We start from the raw sequence: 16847 nt of genomic DNA, 5'->3' as shown, positions 1-16847 counted from the left end.
TACAAGAAGACTAATGTGTTCATGGTTGCTAACACAACATCCATTCTTCAGCCAATGGATCAAGCAGTAATTTTGACTTCCAAGTCTTATGTAAGAAATACAGGGTGGGACCATGATGGCCGACTAGAAGCAGTCATGATCAGAGACTCTCATTAAAAAGAACCATAACAGCATGTGAATCCTTCACTGGCAACTGAGATATCCGGGTTCTCTCATCAGAACTGACTAGGCAGCTGGCATGATCCACAGAGAGGAAGGAAGAGAAGTGTGGTGTTGGGGGGGCCTACTGAGAGCCACACATGACAGAGAAGCCCCCACCCCCCAGCCAAGGGAGGTGGTCAGTGAGTGTGCTACCCAGCCTGAGAAACAATGCTTTTCCCATGGAACTGTGCAACCCACCAATCAGAAGAACCCACTCATGAAACCACACCACCAGGGCCTAGGATCCTAACCACAGAGCCATACAGATTCTCAAAAGCCTCTCAGTTGCAATTTGCTTAAGACTGCTGCGTTCACCAGGGGGAGGGGCGACCAGCACCACAGCTGCTGCTGCCTTCTGTGTAAGCCATTTGAGCTCCCTGAGGGAAGGGCAATAGCCAGCACTGGGACTGATAACTGCCTAACACACTAAGCTCCCTGGGCTGGGGAAGGACGGCAGCCATCTCTATAGCTCCAGGCTGCACTTTTCCCCTTCTGGAGACAGGAAGGCAGAAAGCCGTGGTCCCAAGAGGTGGCTCCCACACCCGAACCCACCGGCTGTGGCCAGCTGTGGCCAGAGAGCCTCTTCAGGCCTGACACTCACCCATTCCTCCTCAATGGGCAGGGCCTTCCTGAAGGAACTCTAACTCCAGGCAGGGGCTCAGGGACAGAACTCTGATGTCCCTGGGCCAGAGCCCCTAGGGCAAGGGGTGACCACAGTCTCTGAGGACCGGCAGATTTAGCCTTTCCTCCTGCTAGTTTTGAGAAATCCAGGAAGCCGAGGTGAGTGGGTTTCCCCTCAGCAAAGCACTCCCCCTCCACCAAGATACAAAGTGCTTTGTTAAATGGGTCCTGCTGCCTGTGCCACCCAACTAGGTGAGACCCTCAAACAGGGGTTGTCACACATCCTATGCAGGAACAATCATACTGGTGTCAGGTCAGTGACTCTCGAGGTCAGAGTTCCTAGAGGAAAAAGCAAGCACCCATCTTTGCTGTTTTCCAGGCTTCTTAAGTGACATCTCCAGGCACAGGATCGAACCAGATAAATAGTGCCTGAAGTGAATGCCCAGCAAACCACAGCAGCCCTACAAAAGAGAGGCCTGACAATTGAAAGAAAAACAAACAGAAAGCAACAACAACAACATCAGCAAAAAAAAAAAAAAAAGGCCTCACAAAAAAACTCATCCAAGGGTCAGCAGCCTCAAAGATCAAAACTAGGCAAACTCATGAAGATGAGAAAGAATCGACAATAAAATGCTGAAAGCCCAAAAGCCAGAGTGCCGCTTCTTCTCTAAATGACTGCAACACATCTCCAGCAAGGGTGCAGAACTGAGCAGAGGATGAGATGGATGAATTGACAGAAGTAGGCTTCAGAAGGTAGATAATATAAAACTCTGCTAGCTAAAGAAGCATGCTCTAACCCAGTGCAAAGAAGCTAAGAATCTTTAAATAAACCTAGGCAACACCATTCAGGACACAGGCATGGGCAAGGACTTCATGACTAAAACACCAAAAGCAATGGCAAAAAAAGCCAAAATAGACAAATGGGATCTAATTAAACTTAAGAGTGTCTGCACAGCAAAAGAAACTATCATTAGAGTGAACCAGCAACCAACAGAATGGGAAAAAATTTTCACAATCTACCCATCTGACAAAGGGCTAATATCCAGAATCTATAAAGAACTTAAACAAATTTGCAAGAAAAAAACAAACCCATCAAAAAGTGGGCAAAGGATATCAATAGGCACTTTTCAAAAGAAAACATGTATGCAGCCAACAAACATATGAAAATAAGTTCATCATCACTTGACGTTAGAGAAATGCAAATCAAAACCACACTGAGATACCATCTCACATCAGTTAGAATGGCAATCATTAAAAAATCAGAAGACAACAGATGCTGGAGAGGATGTGGAGAAATAGGAATGCTTTTACACTATTGGTGGGAGTGTAAATTAGTTCAACCACTGGAAGACAGTGTAGCAATTTCTCAAGGATCTAGAAATAGAAATACCATTTGACCCAGCAATCCCATTACTGGGTATATACCCAAAGGATTATAAATTGTTCTATTATAAAGACACATGCACATGTATGTTCATTGCAGCACTGTTTACAACAGCAAAGACCTGGAACCAACCCAAATGTCCATCAATGATAGACTGGATAAAGAAATTGGGCACATACATACCATGGAATACTATGCAGTCATAAAAAAGGATGAGCTCATGTCCTTTGCAGGGACATGGATGATGCTGGAAACCATCATTCTCAGCAAACTGACACAAGAACAGAAAACCATATTTTGCATGTTCTCACTCATAAGCGGGTATTGAACAATGAGAACAATGGATATAGGGAAGGGAACATTACACACCAGGGCCTGTTGGAGGGGACAAGGGGAGGGTAAGTGGGGGTAGGCAGTTGAGGAGGGATAACATGGGGAGAAATGCCAGATATAGGTGATGGGGATGAAGGCAGCAAACCACATTGCCATGTATGTACCTATGCAACAATCCCGCATGTTCTTCACGTGTTCCCCAGAACCTAAAGTGCAATAATATATATATATATATATATATATATATATATATATATATATATATTTTTTTTTTTTTAAAGAGTCAAGACCCATCGGTGTGCTGTATTCAAGAGAACCATCTCATAGTCAAAGACATACATAGGCTCAAAATAAAGCGATAGAGGAAAGTTTACCAAGCAAATGAAAAACAAAACAACAACAACAACAAAATAAAAAACAGGGCTTGCAAGTCTAGTCTCTGACAAAACAGACTTTAAACCAACAAAGCTCAAAAAAGCCAAGGGTTTTACATAATGGTAAAGGGATCAATTCAACAAGAAGAGCTAACTATCATAAATATGTATGTACCCAATACTGGAGCAACCAGATTCATAAAACAAGTTCTTAGAGACCTACAAAGATACACTGTCGATATTAGACACATCAATGAGACAGAAAACTAACAAGGATATTCAGAACTTGAACTCAGCTCTGGATCAAGTGAACCTAATTGACATCTACAGAACTCTCCACCCTAAACGAGAGAATATACATTCTCCTCAGTGCCACATGGCACTTATTCTAAAACTGACCACATAATTGGAAGTAAAACACTCCTCAGCAAATACGAAAGAAATGAAATCATAACAGCCTCTCAGACTACAGTGCAATCAAATCAGAACTCAGGATTAAGAAACTCACTCAAAACCACACAATTACATGGAAATTGAACAACCTGCTCCTGAATGACTCCTGGATAAATAATGAAATTAAGACAGAAATCAAGTTCTTTGAAACCAGTGAGAACAAAGAAGCAATGCACCAGAATCTCTGGGACACAGGTAAAGCAGTGTTAAAAGGGAAACTTATAGCACTAAATGCCCATATCAGAAAGCTAGAAAGATCTCAAATTAACACCCTAACATTACAATTAAAAGAGCTAGAGAAGCAGGAGAAAACGAATCCAAAAGCTAGCAGAAGACAAGAAATAACTAAGATCAGAGCAGAACTGAAGGAGACAGAGACACGAAAAACCCTCCAAAAAAAATCAATGAATCCAGCAGCTGGTCTTTTGAAAATAATTAACAAAATAGATAGATTGCTAGCTAGTCTAATAAAAAAAGAGAGAAGAATCAAATAGACACAATAAAAAATGATAAAGGGGATATTAGCCCTGACCCCACAGAAATATAAACTACCATCACAAAATACTATAAACACCTCTATGCAAATAAATAGAAAATCCAAAAGAAATGGATTAGTTCTTGGACACATACATGCTCCCAATACTAAACCAGGAAGTAGTCAAATCCTTGAACAGACCAACAACAAGTTCTGAAATTAGGTCAGTAATTAATAGCCTACCAACCAAAAAAGCACAGGACCAGACAGATTCACAGCTGAATTCTACCATAGGCTCAAGGAGGAGCTGGTACCATTCCTTCTAAAACTATTCCAAACAATTTATAAAGAGGAACTCCTTCCTAACTTATTTTATGAAGCCAGAATCATCCTGATACCAAAACCTGGCAGAGACATAACAAAAGAAGATTCAGGCCAATCTCCCTGATGAATATTGATGCAAACACCCTCAATAAAATACTGGCAAACCAAATCCAGCAGCACATCAAAAAGCTTATCCATCATGATCAAGTTGACTTTATCCCTGGGATGCAAAGCTGGTTCAACATATGCAAATCAATAAACATACTCCATCACATAAACAGAACCAACGATGAAAACCACATGATTATCTTAACAGTTGCAGAAAAAGTCTTGTTAAAACTCAACATTCCTTTATATTAAAAACTCTCAAGAAGCTAGGTATTGATGGAACATATCCCAAAAAAATGAGCAATTTATGACAAACCCATAGCCAATATCATATTGAATGGGCAAAAGCTGGAAGCATTCCCTTTGAAAATCAGTTCAAGATAAGGATGCCCTCTCTCACTACTCCTCAATATAGTATTGGAAGCTCTGGCCAGGGTAATCAGGCAAGAGAAAGAAATAACATGTATTCAAATAGAAAGAGAAGAAGTTAAATTGTCTCTGTTTGCAAATGGCATGATTCTATATTTAGAAAACCGAGCATCTCAGCACCAAAATTCCTTACACTGATAAACAACTTCAGCAAAGTTTCAAGATACAAAATCAATGTGCAAAAATCACAAGCATTCCCATACACCAACAGACGAGAAGAGAACCAAATCATGAATGAACACCCATTCACAATTGCTATAAAGACAAAATTCTGCATATCAGAACATGAACATCTCTAATATGAAAATATACATAAATTTCTCATTTTATAAGAAGTTTTTATTCATCTTTCTATTTGAAAGATGCTTTTTCCAAGAATAAAATTCTAGATCAACAGCTATTTTCTGGCACCTTAAAGACTGTTCATTGTCTTCTGACTCACAAAGATGGTGATAAGAAGTCCACCATCATCCTCATCTTTGTTTCTCTGTAAGTAATGAAGTTTTAAAGTAATAAAGTAGCTTGTAAGTAATGAAGTCTTGAAGTTTGACATATTTTTCTTCTGACAGTTTAAATTTTATAGTTGAGGGTCTTAGAGTGAACTTTTCATTAATTGTACTTTTGAACTCCAGAATTTCTAATTGATTTTTAATCATTATTCTCTATTGGATGCAAAATTGTTGTCTTACCTTCCTTTATTTATTCATAGTTTCCTTTAGCTTTTTGAAGATATCTATAATGGCTACTTTCCAATAATTGTTGATTTGACTTCTGACCACTGTCCACCTACTGTACTTACAGTGTAGGGGTCATATTTTCTCATTTCTTATGTCTCATAAAATTTTGTTGTTAACTAGACATTTTAGGTAATACATCATGGCGACTCTGGGTATACACCCTTGCTCTAAGTTTGTTGTTATTGTTTGTTTTTTGTTTAATGACTAGCTGGATTATTTTAGTGATGTTCACTGTCATCCTCATCTTTGTTTCTCTGCACATAATGAGTATTTTTCTCTTTGTGCATGTAAGTTTGCCGCTGTATCACCAGATTTCAGCAAACTGAATATGACACGAGCATGACTATTTTCCACCTGTAGTGTTAAATCTTTGATGTTGCTTCTCAAGGAGTTGCAGTTTTGTGTACGTACGCTCACATACGCAAGACTCTTTTTGTCATTTTCTCTGACCACATCCAGCTGTTAAGCTATACTAAGTTGCCAGCTGATTGATGTACTGCTTTCAACAATACTGTGGTGCTTAAATTGTTCTATAGACTAATCTATAAAATTCGGGTTCCCTTGAAGGAGTAGTTCCTAAGGTCATTGTTTGAGATTTGCTCTGTTGAGGAGTTCTGACCACAGACGGGCTCCTACAAGCTATCTATTTCCCAAAGGGTCTGATTTTCCCTCCAGGCAAAATCTTAAGTCAAGTCAAGTGGAGTCAAGGTTCTGGAACTAGAGTTGCAGAAATTGGCAAAATCTCTCTAAATGAAACCCTCACTTTAGAAGCTGAGTGCTCATTAAGGGTCAGAAAAGGTACAAGATGAACAGTAGCCTCCAATTTTTTTGGCTAGTTTCATCTAGAATACAAACATCACCTTACAGACTAAGGCCAGGACAATCAGAACCCCTGTATCTCAGCAGTGCCATATCCAAGGTAGAGGCTACATCTCATGAGTGGGGAGCTGTGCAGAAGAGAACTTTACTTCAGAAGTTGGCTTCATCAACAGGCAGCTGTGACTGGGAGGTGAAAATAGAGAGAGCCTTGTGTTTTGGTCTGCACCAGTTTGGAATAAAGTTTCCATCTCACTACGCTGGGAGAGGGGATAGGAGGGAATGGGTCTCAGTTCCACCATAGAGTCTTGTTGTTCTTACCAAAATACAGATTTTCTTGAACAAATGTTTCTTCATCTATACTTATTATTTAGATGTTCCCAAGACTATGTCTCTGCAAAAAGACATAGTCTTAGGGACATCTAAATAATAAGTATAGATGGTGTGTTGTTGTTGCTGTTGTTTTTAATTTTTGAGATGGAGTTTTGCTCTTTTTGCCCAGGCTGGAGTGCAGTGGCACAATCTAGCTCAACCTCTGTCTCCTGTGTTTAAGTGATTCTCCTGCCTCAGCCTCCCAAGTAGCTCAGATTACAGGTGTGCACCACCAAACCCGACTAATATTGTTTTTGAGACAGGGTCTCACTCTGTCACCCAGACTAGAGTGCAGTAGTGTGATCTTGGCTTACCACAACCTCCACCTCTCAGGCTCAAGTGATTCTCTTGCCTCAGCCTTCTGGGCAGCTGGGATCATAGGCGTGCACTACCACGCCCAGCTAATTTTTGTATTTTTAGTAGAGAAGGGGTTTCATCACTTTGGCCAGGCTGGTCTCAAACTCCTGACCTCAAATGATCCACCCACCTTGGCCTCCCAAAGTGCTGGGATTACAGGCGTGAGCCACCATGCCCAGCCTCTGTGAGTGTGGGCACATGTGTGTGTGTGTGTGTGTGTGTGTGTGTGTGTGTGTTTAAAATTATCTTCACCAGTTTTTCTGAAAAAGGAGTCTGCTGAGTTTCTCATGCTGTTATGCCAGAAGTCCCTCCCAGTCAATTAACAAAAGTGGCAAGGTAATTCAATTAGGATAGTAGAGTCTTTTTCAAAAAATGTTTCTAGATAATGGATATGGGGAAAAAAAATGAAACTCAACCCTTCCTTATACCACATACAAAATAATTTGAAATGAATCACAGTCTACAATATAAGTCAAACTATTAAACTTCTACAAGAAAACATAAGAATTATTTGTAATTTGGAGGTAAGCAAAGATATCTTAGCTAAGACACAAAAAACGCGAATCATGCACATATAAAAATTGTAAAAATGGGCTTCATCAAACATTTTTAAGTTTGTCCTTTAAAAGATACTGTTAAAAAAAATCAGAAGGCAAGCCAAAGACTATGAGAATAACTTTGCAGACAAAAACTCTGATGAAGAGCTTGTTTTTGAGAGAGATATATATAAATTCTTTCAACGGAATAATAAGGATATAGATAATCCAATTTAAAATGGGAAAAAGTTTGAACAAATACTTCTCAAAGAAGATATGAAAAATGGCAAGTCAACAAATAAATGACATTCTTTAGTATTGGTTGCCTTTGAAGAAATGCAAATTAAAAGCATAGGATTGTACTATCTATTAAAATGGCTAAAATTTAATGACTGATGATATATATGGCAAGGGTGCAGAGCAGCTGTAATACTCATACATTACTGATTGGAAAGTAATATGGTACAGCCACTTGGGAAAGCCATTTGGCAATTCTCTAAAAGTTAAACATAGACATAACATATAGTTCAGTAATCCCACTCCTACATGTTTACCCAAGAGAAATAAAAACACAAAGACTTACATGCAAAGATTCATATCTTTATTAATTATAACCCAAATCTGGAAACAACCCAAATGTCTATCAACAGGCAAATGGATACACATGTTGTAGTATAGCCATACAATAAAATACTACTCAGCAACAAAAGGAATGAAAATAGTGAAAAGAAGCCAGGCACAAAAGACTGTATGATTCTGTTTGTACGAAATTCAAAAAACAAAAAACAAAATTATAGTGATAGGAACCAAATGTGTGGCTGCCTAGAGGTGGGACTGTTGTGTGGAAACTGACTGCAAGGAGCATGGGAAATCTTGGGAGGAATGATGAAAATATTTTATATCTTTATTGTGGTTTTAGTTACATTACCATACATTTTTCATACTCATCCAAATGAATCCTGAAAGTCAATGAATTTTATCAAAGGTAAATTATCCCTCTAATTTTTTTTTAAAAAAGGTGAATAGAAGGAATATATTAAATAGTTTAATAGTAGAGATCAGAAAGATCAAGACACTGTCTTCATATACATTAAGTTAACACACTGGATATCAGAGATTCTGAAGTTATGTTAGATATGAAGTGAAAATGTTCTTTTATCAATCATTTTCATTCAAATATAAGACCAACACTTATTTTAAGCCAGATCCGTGAAAATACTATTTGAGCAGAGTGTTACTGCTCCTTGCTTGTTAATAAAAAAAAAATGTTGAGATGCCATGGCTAACAAAGCTATAACAAACTGGTATTTTGTTCAGCACTGTTTGCTTCCCCTTCCTCTGGGGGAGAGAGTATCCTTTCCACTCACACTGCCTTTATGCTTGGCCATGCGACTTACCTTGGTCAATGGAATATGAGCAGGCAGGATGCCTGCAGAGTTTCAAATGTGTTTGCCTGGCTGAGCTTGCACTTCAACTCCTCTAATCAACATATAATTATAACTCAGGCAACCAGTACCTGGTTAGGCTGGATTAAACCATGAAGCATAAGGGGCAAACTTGAACTTACCTCAAAGCCTGAAACTGAACTACAGTATAAAGCCGAGCCACTTATGAGTGAGAAATTAAACGCTTGCCATGATATGACAATAAATTTGGTGGAGGTTTGTTACAGTATTACTATGGCAAAAGTTGACTCATACAAAGCTAACATATGAGGAGAAATTACAATGTTCTAGGCACTGAGCTAAAAACTTTACATGTATTACCCATTTAATCATCACAATGACTCTAAGAGAAAATATTTTACATTGTCTTTTAAAAATACATGATGAAACTTAAGCACAAATAGGATAATTGCATTATTCAAAGTCTCAGAGCTAGTAAGTAACCAAGTAGGGTTTAAACCCAGGATGTTATAATTATAATACTCACCCACTTCAGTGAATGCATTAATTATCAAGACCAAATTGAATTTTTAAATTCTATTCTTCTGGATGTTAAATAATGGTTAACACTCTTCAATTCCCATAAACCCTTTTATTCTCTTCCACCTAACCTGTCCATCTTCCTACCTGTATCTAAACAACCATCTATTTACTCCACCCCAACTATTGGGTTGTCAGTAGCTACAAGAGTACACCGCCTTGACTCCATTACAAGGTTATTATTCAATATGCTGATGAACCTTCCATATAGCTTTGCAAAACTGTGCTTATTCATGTTGATTCCATTTTGCATTCCCCACAATAGCTGTTCCAAACTTTAATCACCAAGACAAGCCCTAATTTCAGTATCACTCCTCACTCTCAAAGGCTCTGCCTCCAATTTCACAGTGAATGAATATTCCATGAAGCATTACATTTCTCAACTTTTTTCTTCTCTGCCTCATACCTATCTTTACCTCTCTTTATCCCTTGCTCTTGTGTCACAGATAGCTAATTCTACCCCATATTCTTTTCTTTCTTCCTTCCCATACCTTGTTTTATAGATTTAACATCTTCCTTTTTACATACTAATTTCTCCCACACCTTTTTTTTTTCTTTTGAGATGGAGTTTTGCTTTTGTTACCCAAGCTGAAGTGCAATGGCACAATCTAGGCTCACTGCAACCTCCGCCTCCCAGGTTTAAGTGATTCTCCTGCCTCAGTCTTCCAAGTAGCTGGAATTACATGCATGCGCCACCACGCCTGGCTAATTTCAGTATTTTTCATAGAAACTGGGTTTCGCCATGTTGGTCAGGCTGATCTCAAACTGCTGACCTCAGGTGATCCACCCCCTCAAAGTGCTGGGATTATTGGCATGAGCCACCGCGCCCAGCCCCATTTCTCCCACATTTTTTTTTTTTTACAACAACTTGGTGGATGGGGGAAGCCAGCGAGCCAGGAGTACTGATGCCAACCTTCCCATAAACCTGATGCCTCCACAAACCACCAACTCATCTCTCTCCTTGCTTTCACTATTAAACTTCTTGACAAAGTAGGGGCTGTATTAGCTATGTTTACTTTTTCATCTCCAATTCACTCCTTAATGCACTACAGTATATGTTCCCCTTCTGTGAACTTTATCAAAATTATTCTCTCAAAGGTCACTGACAGTTTCCAAATTGCCCAAGTCAGTGATCTCCTCTCAGTTATCTTAACCAGGCCTCTTTCTAGTTTTAAATGGCATTGTTGGCTACATACATCAACTCCATCCCTCCAGACCCACCCAGTACCTCATTGCTCCTCCTTCTGTGTTCTCTATTATGGTTATTGATATCATTCAGTCACCCAGCCTAGAAGTCTTCAGGTCAATCTAGTCATTTACTCTCTCGTATTATAGCCTCTTAACATCTCCAATATTATTATTATTACTATTTTACTCTTATAATCTCTCAGTTGGACTATTCAAAAAGTCTTCTAAGAGAGAAATTGATAGCAACAAACACCTACATTAAGAAAAGTAGAAAGATTTCAAATAATCACTCTAATGATGCACCTAAAGGAACTAGAAAAGCAAGAATAATCCAAACCCCAAAGTTAGCAGAAGGAAAGAAGTAATAAAAATCAGAGCAGAAATAAATGAAATAGAGACTATAATCAATGAAATGAAAAGTTAGCATTTCAAAAAGATAAATATAATTGGTAAACCACTAGCTAGACTAACCAAGAAAAAAAAAGTCCAAATAAATAAAATTAGAAATTACAAAATGGAACATTACAACCAATACCTTAGAAATACAAAATATCATCAGAGACTATTATGAACTGCTATATTTAAACAAACTGGAAAACTCAAAGGAAGTAGATAAATTCCTGGATTATACAGCCTACCAAGATTGAATCAGGAAGAAACAGAAAACCTGAACAGACCAATAATAAGTAATGATATTGAATCTGTAATAAAAAGTCTCCCAACAAAGAAAAACCTTGGATCAGATGGCTTCACTGCCAAATTCTACCAAACAAATAAAGGAGAACTAGTATGAATTCTTCTCAAACAATTCCAAAAAAATAAAGAGTAGGAAGTTCTCCCTGACTCAATTCTAGGAGGCTAGAATTACCCTGATACAAAAGCCAGACAAGGACATATACAAAAAATAAATAAATAAATAAAGAGTAGGAAGTTCTCCCTGACTCAATTCTAGGAGGCTAGAATTACCCTGATACAAAAGCCAGACAAGGACATATACAAAAAAAAAAAAAGAAAAGAAAAGAAAAGAATAGCTGTGATGAACATAGACATAAGAATCTTCAACAAAATACTAGCAAACTGAATACAACAGAACATCAAAAAGATAATACATACACCATGATCTAGTGGGATTTACCCCAGGTTGCAAGGATGTTTATATATATATATATATATATATATATATATATATATATATATAAGATAATATATCAATAGAATGAAGGACAAAAATGACATGATCGTTTATAGATACAGAAAAGACAGTTGATAAAATTCAACGTCCCTTCATAATAAAAATTCTCAACAAGCTAGGCATAGAAGGTATATATCCCAGCCTAATAAAGGTCATATATGATAAACCCACAGCTAACATCGTACCGACAGGGAAAAGTTAAAAGCATTTCCTCTAAGAACTAGAACAAGACAAGGATATCCACTTTCACCACTCTACGCAACATAGTACTGGAAGTCCTAGTCAGAGCAATCAAGCAAGGGAAAGAAACAAAAGGCATCCAAACTAAAAAAGAAGTAAAATTGTCTCTCTTTACAGACAATTTGATCTTATATTTAGAAAAATCAAAAGAGCCTACAAAAAAAAAAAAAAAAAACTCTTCAAACTGATAAATTCAGTAAACTTCCAGGATATAAAATCAGCATACAAAAATCACCAGTATTTTATACACCAAAAATGAAATGGCTGAAAAAGAAATCAAGAAGGCAGTCTTATTTACAATAGCTACAAAACAAACAAACAAACAAAGAATAAATTTAACCAAGGTGGTGAAAGACATCTAGAAGGAAAAGGAAAACTACAAAACACTGATAAAAGAAACTGAAGAGGGCATAAACAAAGAGAAAGCCATCCCATGTTCACAGATCAGAAGAATTTTATGACAAAAAAGACTTAAACATCAGACCTATTACCATAAAAACCTTAGAAGAAAATCTAGGCAAAACCATTCAGGACATAGGCATAGGCAAGGACTTCATGACCAAAACGCCAAAAGCAATGGCAACAAAAGCCAAAATAGACAAATGGGACCTAATCAAACTCCACAGCTTCTGCACGGCAAAAGAAACAGTCAGTAGAGTGAATCGGCAACCAACAGAATGGGAAAAAAATTTTGCAGCCTACCCATCTGACAAGGGGCTGATATCCAGAATTTACAAAGAACTAAAGCAGATCTACAAGAAAAAAACAAACAAGCCTATTCAAAAATGGGCGAAGGATATGAACAGATACTTTACAAAAGAAGACATACAGGAGGCCAACAAACATATGAAAAAATGCTCATCATCACTGGTCATCAGAGAAATGCAAATCAAAACCACATTGAGATACCATGAATGGCGATCATTAAAAAATCGGGAAACAACAGATGCTGGAGAGGATGTGGAGAAATAGGAACACTTTTACACTGTTGGTGGGAATGTAAATTAATTCAACCATTGTGGAAGACAGTGTGGCGATTCCTCAAGGACCTAAAAATAGAAATCCCATTTGACCCAGCAATCCCATTACTGGGTATATATCCAAAGGATTATAAATCATTCTACTACAAGGACACGTGCACACGAATGTTCATTGCAGCACTGTTTACAATAGCAAAGACCTGGAACCAACCCAAATGCCCAACGATGATAGACTGGATAGGGAAAATGTGGTACATATACACCATGGAATATTACGCAGCCATCAAAAACGATGAGTTCACGTCCTTTGTAGGGACATGGATGAACCTGGAAACCATCATTCTCAGCAAACTGACACAAGAGCAGAAAATCAAACACCGTATATTCTCACTCATAGGTGGGTGTTGAACAATGAGAACATATGGACACAGGGAGGGGAGCACTACACACTGGGGTCCGTTGGTGGGAAATGGGGGAGGGGCGGGGGGTGGGGAGGTGGGAAGAGATAGCATGGGGAGAAATGACAGATACAGGTGAGGGGACGGAAGGCAGCAAACCACACTGCCAAGTGTGTACCTATGCAACAATCTTGCATGTTCATCACATGTACCCCAAAACCTAAAATGCAATAAAAAATAAAAAATAAAAAATAATAAAAAATAAAAAAAAAAGAATTCAAAAGCACAGACAACAAAAACAAAAATAGACAAATGGAATTAGATTAAACTAAAAAGCTTCTGCACAGAAAAGGAAACAATCAACAGAATGGAGAGACAACCTACTGAATGAAAGAAAATATTTTCAAACTATTCATTCAACAAGGTACTAATATCCAGAATATAAGAAACTCAAATGATTCAACAATAAAAATCTAACAATACCATTATAAATAGGCAAAGGAAATTAAGAGACATTTCTCACAAGAAGACATTCAAATGGCCACCAAGGATATGGGAAGTGCCAACACCACTAATCATCAGGGAAATGTATATCAAAACCATAATGAGATACTGTCTTACCCCAGTTAGAATGACTATTATTAAAAAGACAACAGATGCTGGCAAGAATGCAGAGAAAGGGAACTTTTATATGCTGTTGGTGAAAATGTAAATTAGTACAGCTGCTATGGAAAAACAGTATGGAGATTTCTCAAAAAACTAAAACTAGAACTACCATAAGATCCATCAATCACACTGCTGGTTATTTATTAAAGGAAAGGAAATCAGTATATCAAAGGAATACCTGCACCTGCGTGTTTATTACAGCACTATTCACACAACAAAGATATGGAATCAACTTAAGTGCCCATCAATGGATGAGTGAATAAAGAAAAGGTGGTATATATATACAATGGAATACTTGTTGTCCATAAAAAATGAGATCCTGTCATTTGCAGTAACATGGATGGAACTAGAAATCCTTGTGTTAAGTCAAATAAGCTAAATATACAAAGACAAATATAATATCACATGTTCTCACTCATATGTGGGAGCTAGGAAATGCCAACTTAATCAAATAATAGCTTTCCTCTCCCTCCCAATTATTTCCCCCATGCTTAAAACCCTTCAGTGCATATTCAATAGGTATCCATTGCCTAGAGGATAACGACAAAATTAATTATTAGGGAATAAAAGGTGTTTTTTGGCTACCTCTACCACATCAACTCCTAATCACCTCACTATACCATGTCCTTTGCATCCTACATTGCATTTATATAAAACTTCCTACCATTTTCCAGCTCAAGTTATATTGTTTAATGCCTTGGTGCTTTTGGTTGTACTGTTCTCTCTATGTGAAAGGCTATCCTTAGTCCTTCCTTCTCAACCTTGTTTGAGAAAAGCCTAAAATCTATCAATGCTAAAATTAAATATCAGCTCCCTGGGAAGCATTTTTTTTTTTTTTTTTTTTGCTCCCTATCACCTACCCTTTTTAATTTACCTTTACGCCCTCTACTATATCTGTACATATGTCCATAGAAGCATTTGCTTTATGTCTCTATCTACAAGACGTTAAGCTTCTTAGAAACCATATTTTAATTTTCATGTGTATTCCCAGTGCTTAGTATTATGTCTGAAGCATAATATGCACTTAATATATAGTTCCTTAAAATTTTTCCACCTTGTTTCCTTCAGCATCACTTTTTCCTATTTTCCTGCTACCTGTATAATACCTTTCAGTTTCTTTCTCAAGTTCATACAGCCTCAGGTCTTTGTTTTTTCTTCTCTTTTAGTTCTAGCAATTCAATTACCCTGGGCAATTTTGTCCCTTCTAGTCGACCTCATGGTATCCAATTACAAACTATTGATCAACAGTTTATTAATTTTAATCTACAACCTCCAACTTCTATCCTAAGCCACAGTCTCATAGACATTCTAGTATTGTCAATAATTACATCTCATTTATTGGAAAAACTGCTACATACCAGTAATTGCACTAGATGTGTACTAGAACACATATCCATTAAATATACATGTTCCCATTTTAATCATTATAGAGCTGTAAAGCAGGCACAATTGTTCCTTCTTTGGGATAAACACAGACATGGACTTTATAAAATTTTCCCAGTATCATATAGGTAGAAGTACTGAAGCTGGAACTCAAGCTCAGATTGGCGAAAGTCCATTTCACTATGACATTCACTACTCTTTACAAGACTCCTTCAAATCCACATATTCTTCAATACCGATTTTATTATTTCCAAATCCAAATCACTCCTGCTTCTCTGTTATTCCTACCTTCACTCATGGCATTGCTACTACCAGTAACAATACAGAAGTCTTCCAAGTCACATTTAATTCCTCCATAACTTCATATTTTTTGGGTCACTAAGCCACATTCTATGTCTGAAAAATCTCTCAAATCTCTCTCTCTTTCTACTGTAGTATTTCAGGAGCTGTCTCACTGTTCTCCAGTTTTTACCTCTCTAACTTATCTTCCATTTCTTTGAGAGTTTTCTTTCTAAATGAATCTGATTGACTTCTAGGTAAGATGACTAAATATGAACAATTCTCTACTTCTGAATATTTCAATTAAAATGATCAGTGAAACCATTAAAAATGGGGTAACCAGTAATGGAAACTATAAAAAAAGATATTTTCACATCACAAAATTGAAGACCTTTTGTAAGTTTAGGTCAAGAGCAGTTTATTGAAGGAAGGATTGGCTCAGTTAAGAAGTAACTTGTCTGGAAAGTAAATAAAGATAACCAGCAGAATCCCACAAATATGCTCACCTTTGGAGATGTGAAGCTGGAAGTGAACGCAGACTGTGAAGCAAGTAGATGATTCCATATTACACTGTGGCTGAGAGTTCAGGTGGCATTTGATACCAAATCACTGTGTCCTTCAAGCTGTAAAAGCATATACTAATATTAAGTTCTCTGTGGGATAGTAAGCTAGTGGAAGACCACCTTCCGCTAGACTTAGGTAAAAGTTAGGAATTACTTCTCTTACCCCATTCAGGCAGGGTATTCACATATGCTACCATCTCTCTCCAAAATCTCTCCACTAATCTCCCATCTCCTAACTTTCACAACCTCCATGTCTTTAAGTAGTGCAAACACTGTCTGACCAATTCTACCCAAACTTTATAAATTCTAAACCACTGTGGCCTTCAACCCCACTTCAGAATATGGCATCTAGTATTTTGGGGCTTCAACAGAAACTTCTATTTTAATATCCTTTTACATTAATACTCTGTATAATGTTTCTAGCTGTCATTTGTTGGAGAGTTTTTTTGGGGG

At 37.5% G+C, this 16847-nt stretch overlaps 1 protein-coding gene across 18 annotated transcripts in view; it reads right to left on the bottom strand.

The window, feature by feature from the left end:
- The window catches only part of ANKS1B (ankyrin repeat and sterile alpha motif domain containing 1B), a 1271383-nt gene that overhangs the window by 982565 nt on the left and 271971 nt on the right, over positions 1-16847 (bottom strand). Inside the window, exon 1 of one of the 18 annotated variants that reach the window (XM_074402370.1) lies at positions 16338-16415. The exons of the other annotated variants lie outside the window; for them this stretch is intronic. The gene's annotated coding sequence lies outside the window, so the exon portion shown is untranslated. Of the gene's footprint in view, positions 1-16337; positions 16416-16847 lie in introns of those variants that run through there. 18 annotated transcript variants of the gene reach the window in all.

This window comes from Saimiri boliviensis, chromosome 7 (assembly GCF_048565385.1).
Source record: "Saimiri boliviensis isolate mSaiBol1 chromosome 7, mSaiBol1.pri, whole genome shotgun sequence".
In the NCBI taxonomy this organism is placed as follows: Eukaryota; Metazoa; Chordata; class Mammalia; order Primates; family Cebidae; genus Saimiri; species Saimiri boliviensis.
Note: the sequence above shows the minus strand (reverse complement) of the source record. Positions and strands in the feature narration are given on the sequence as shown.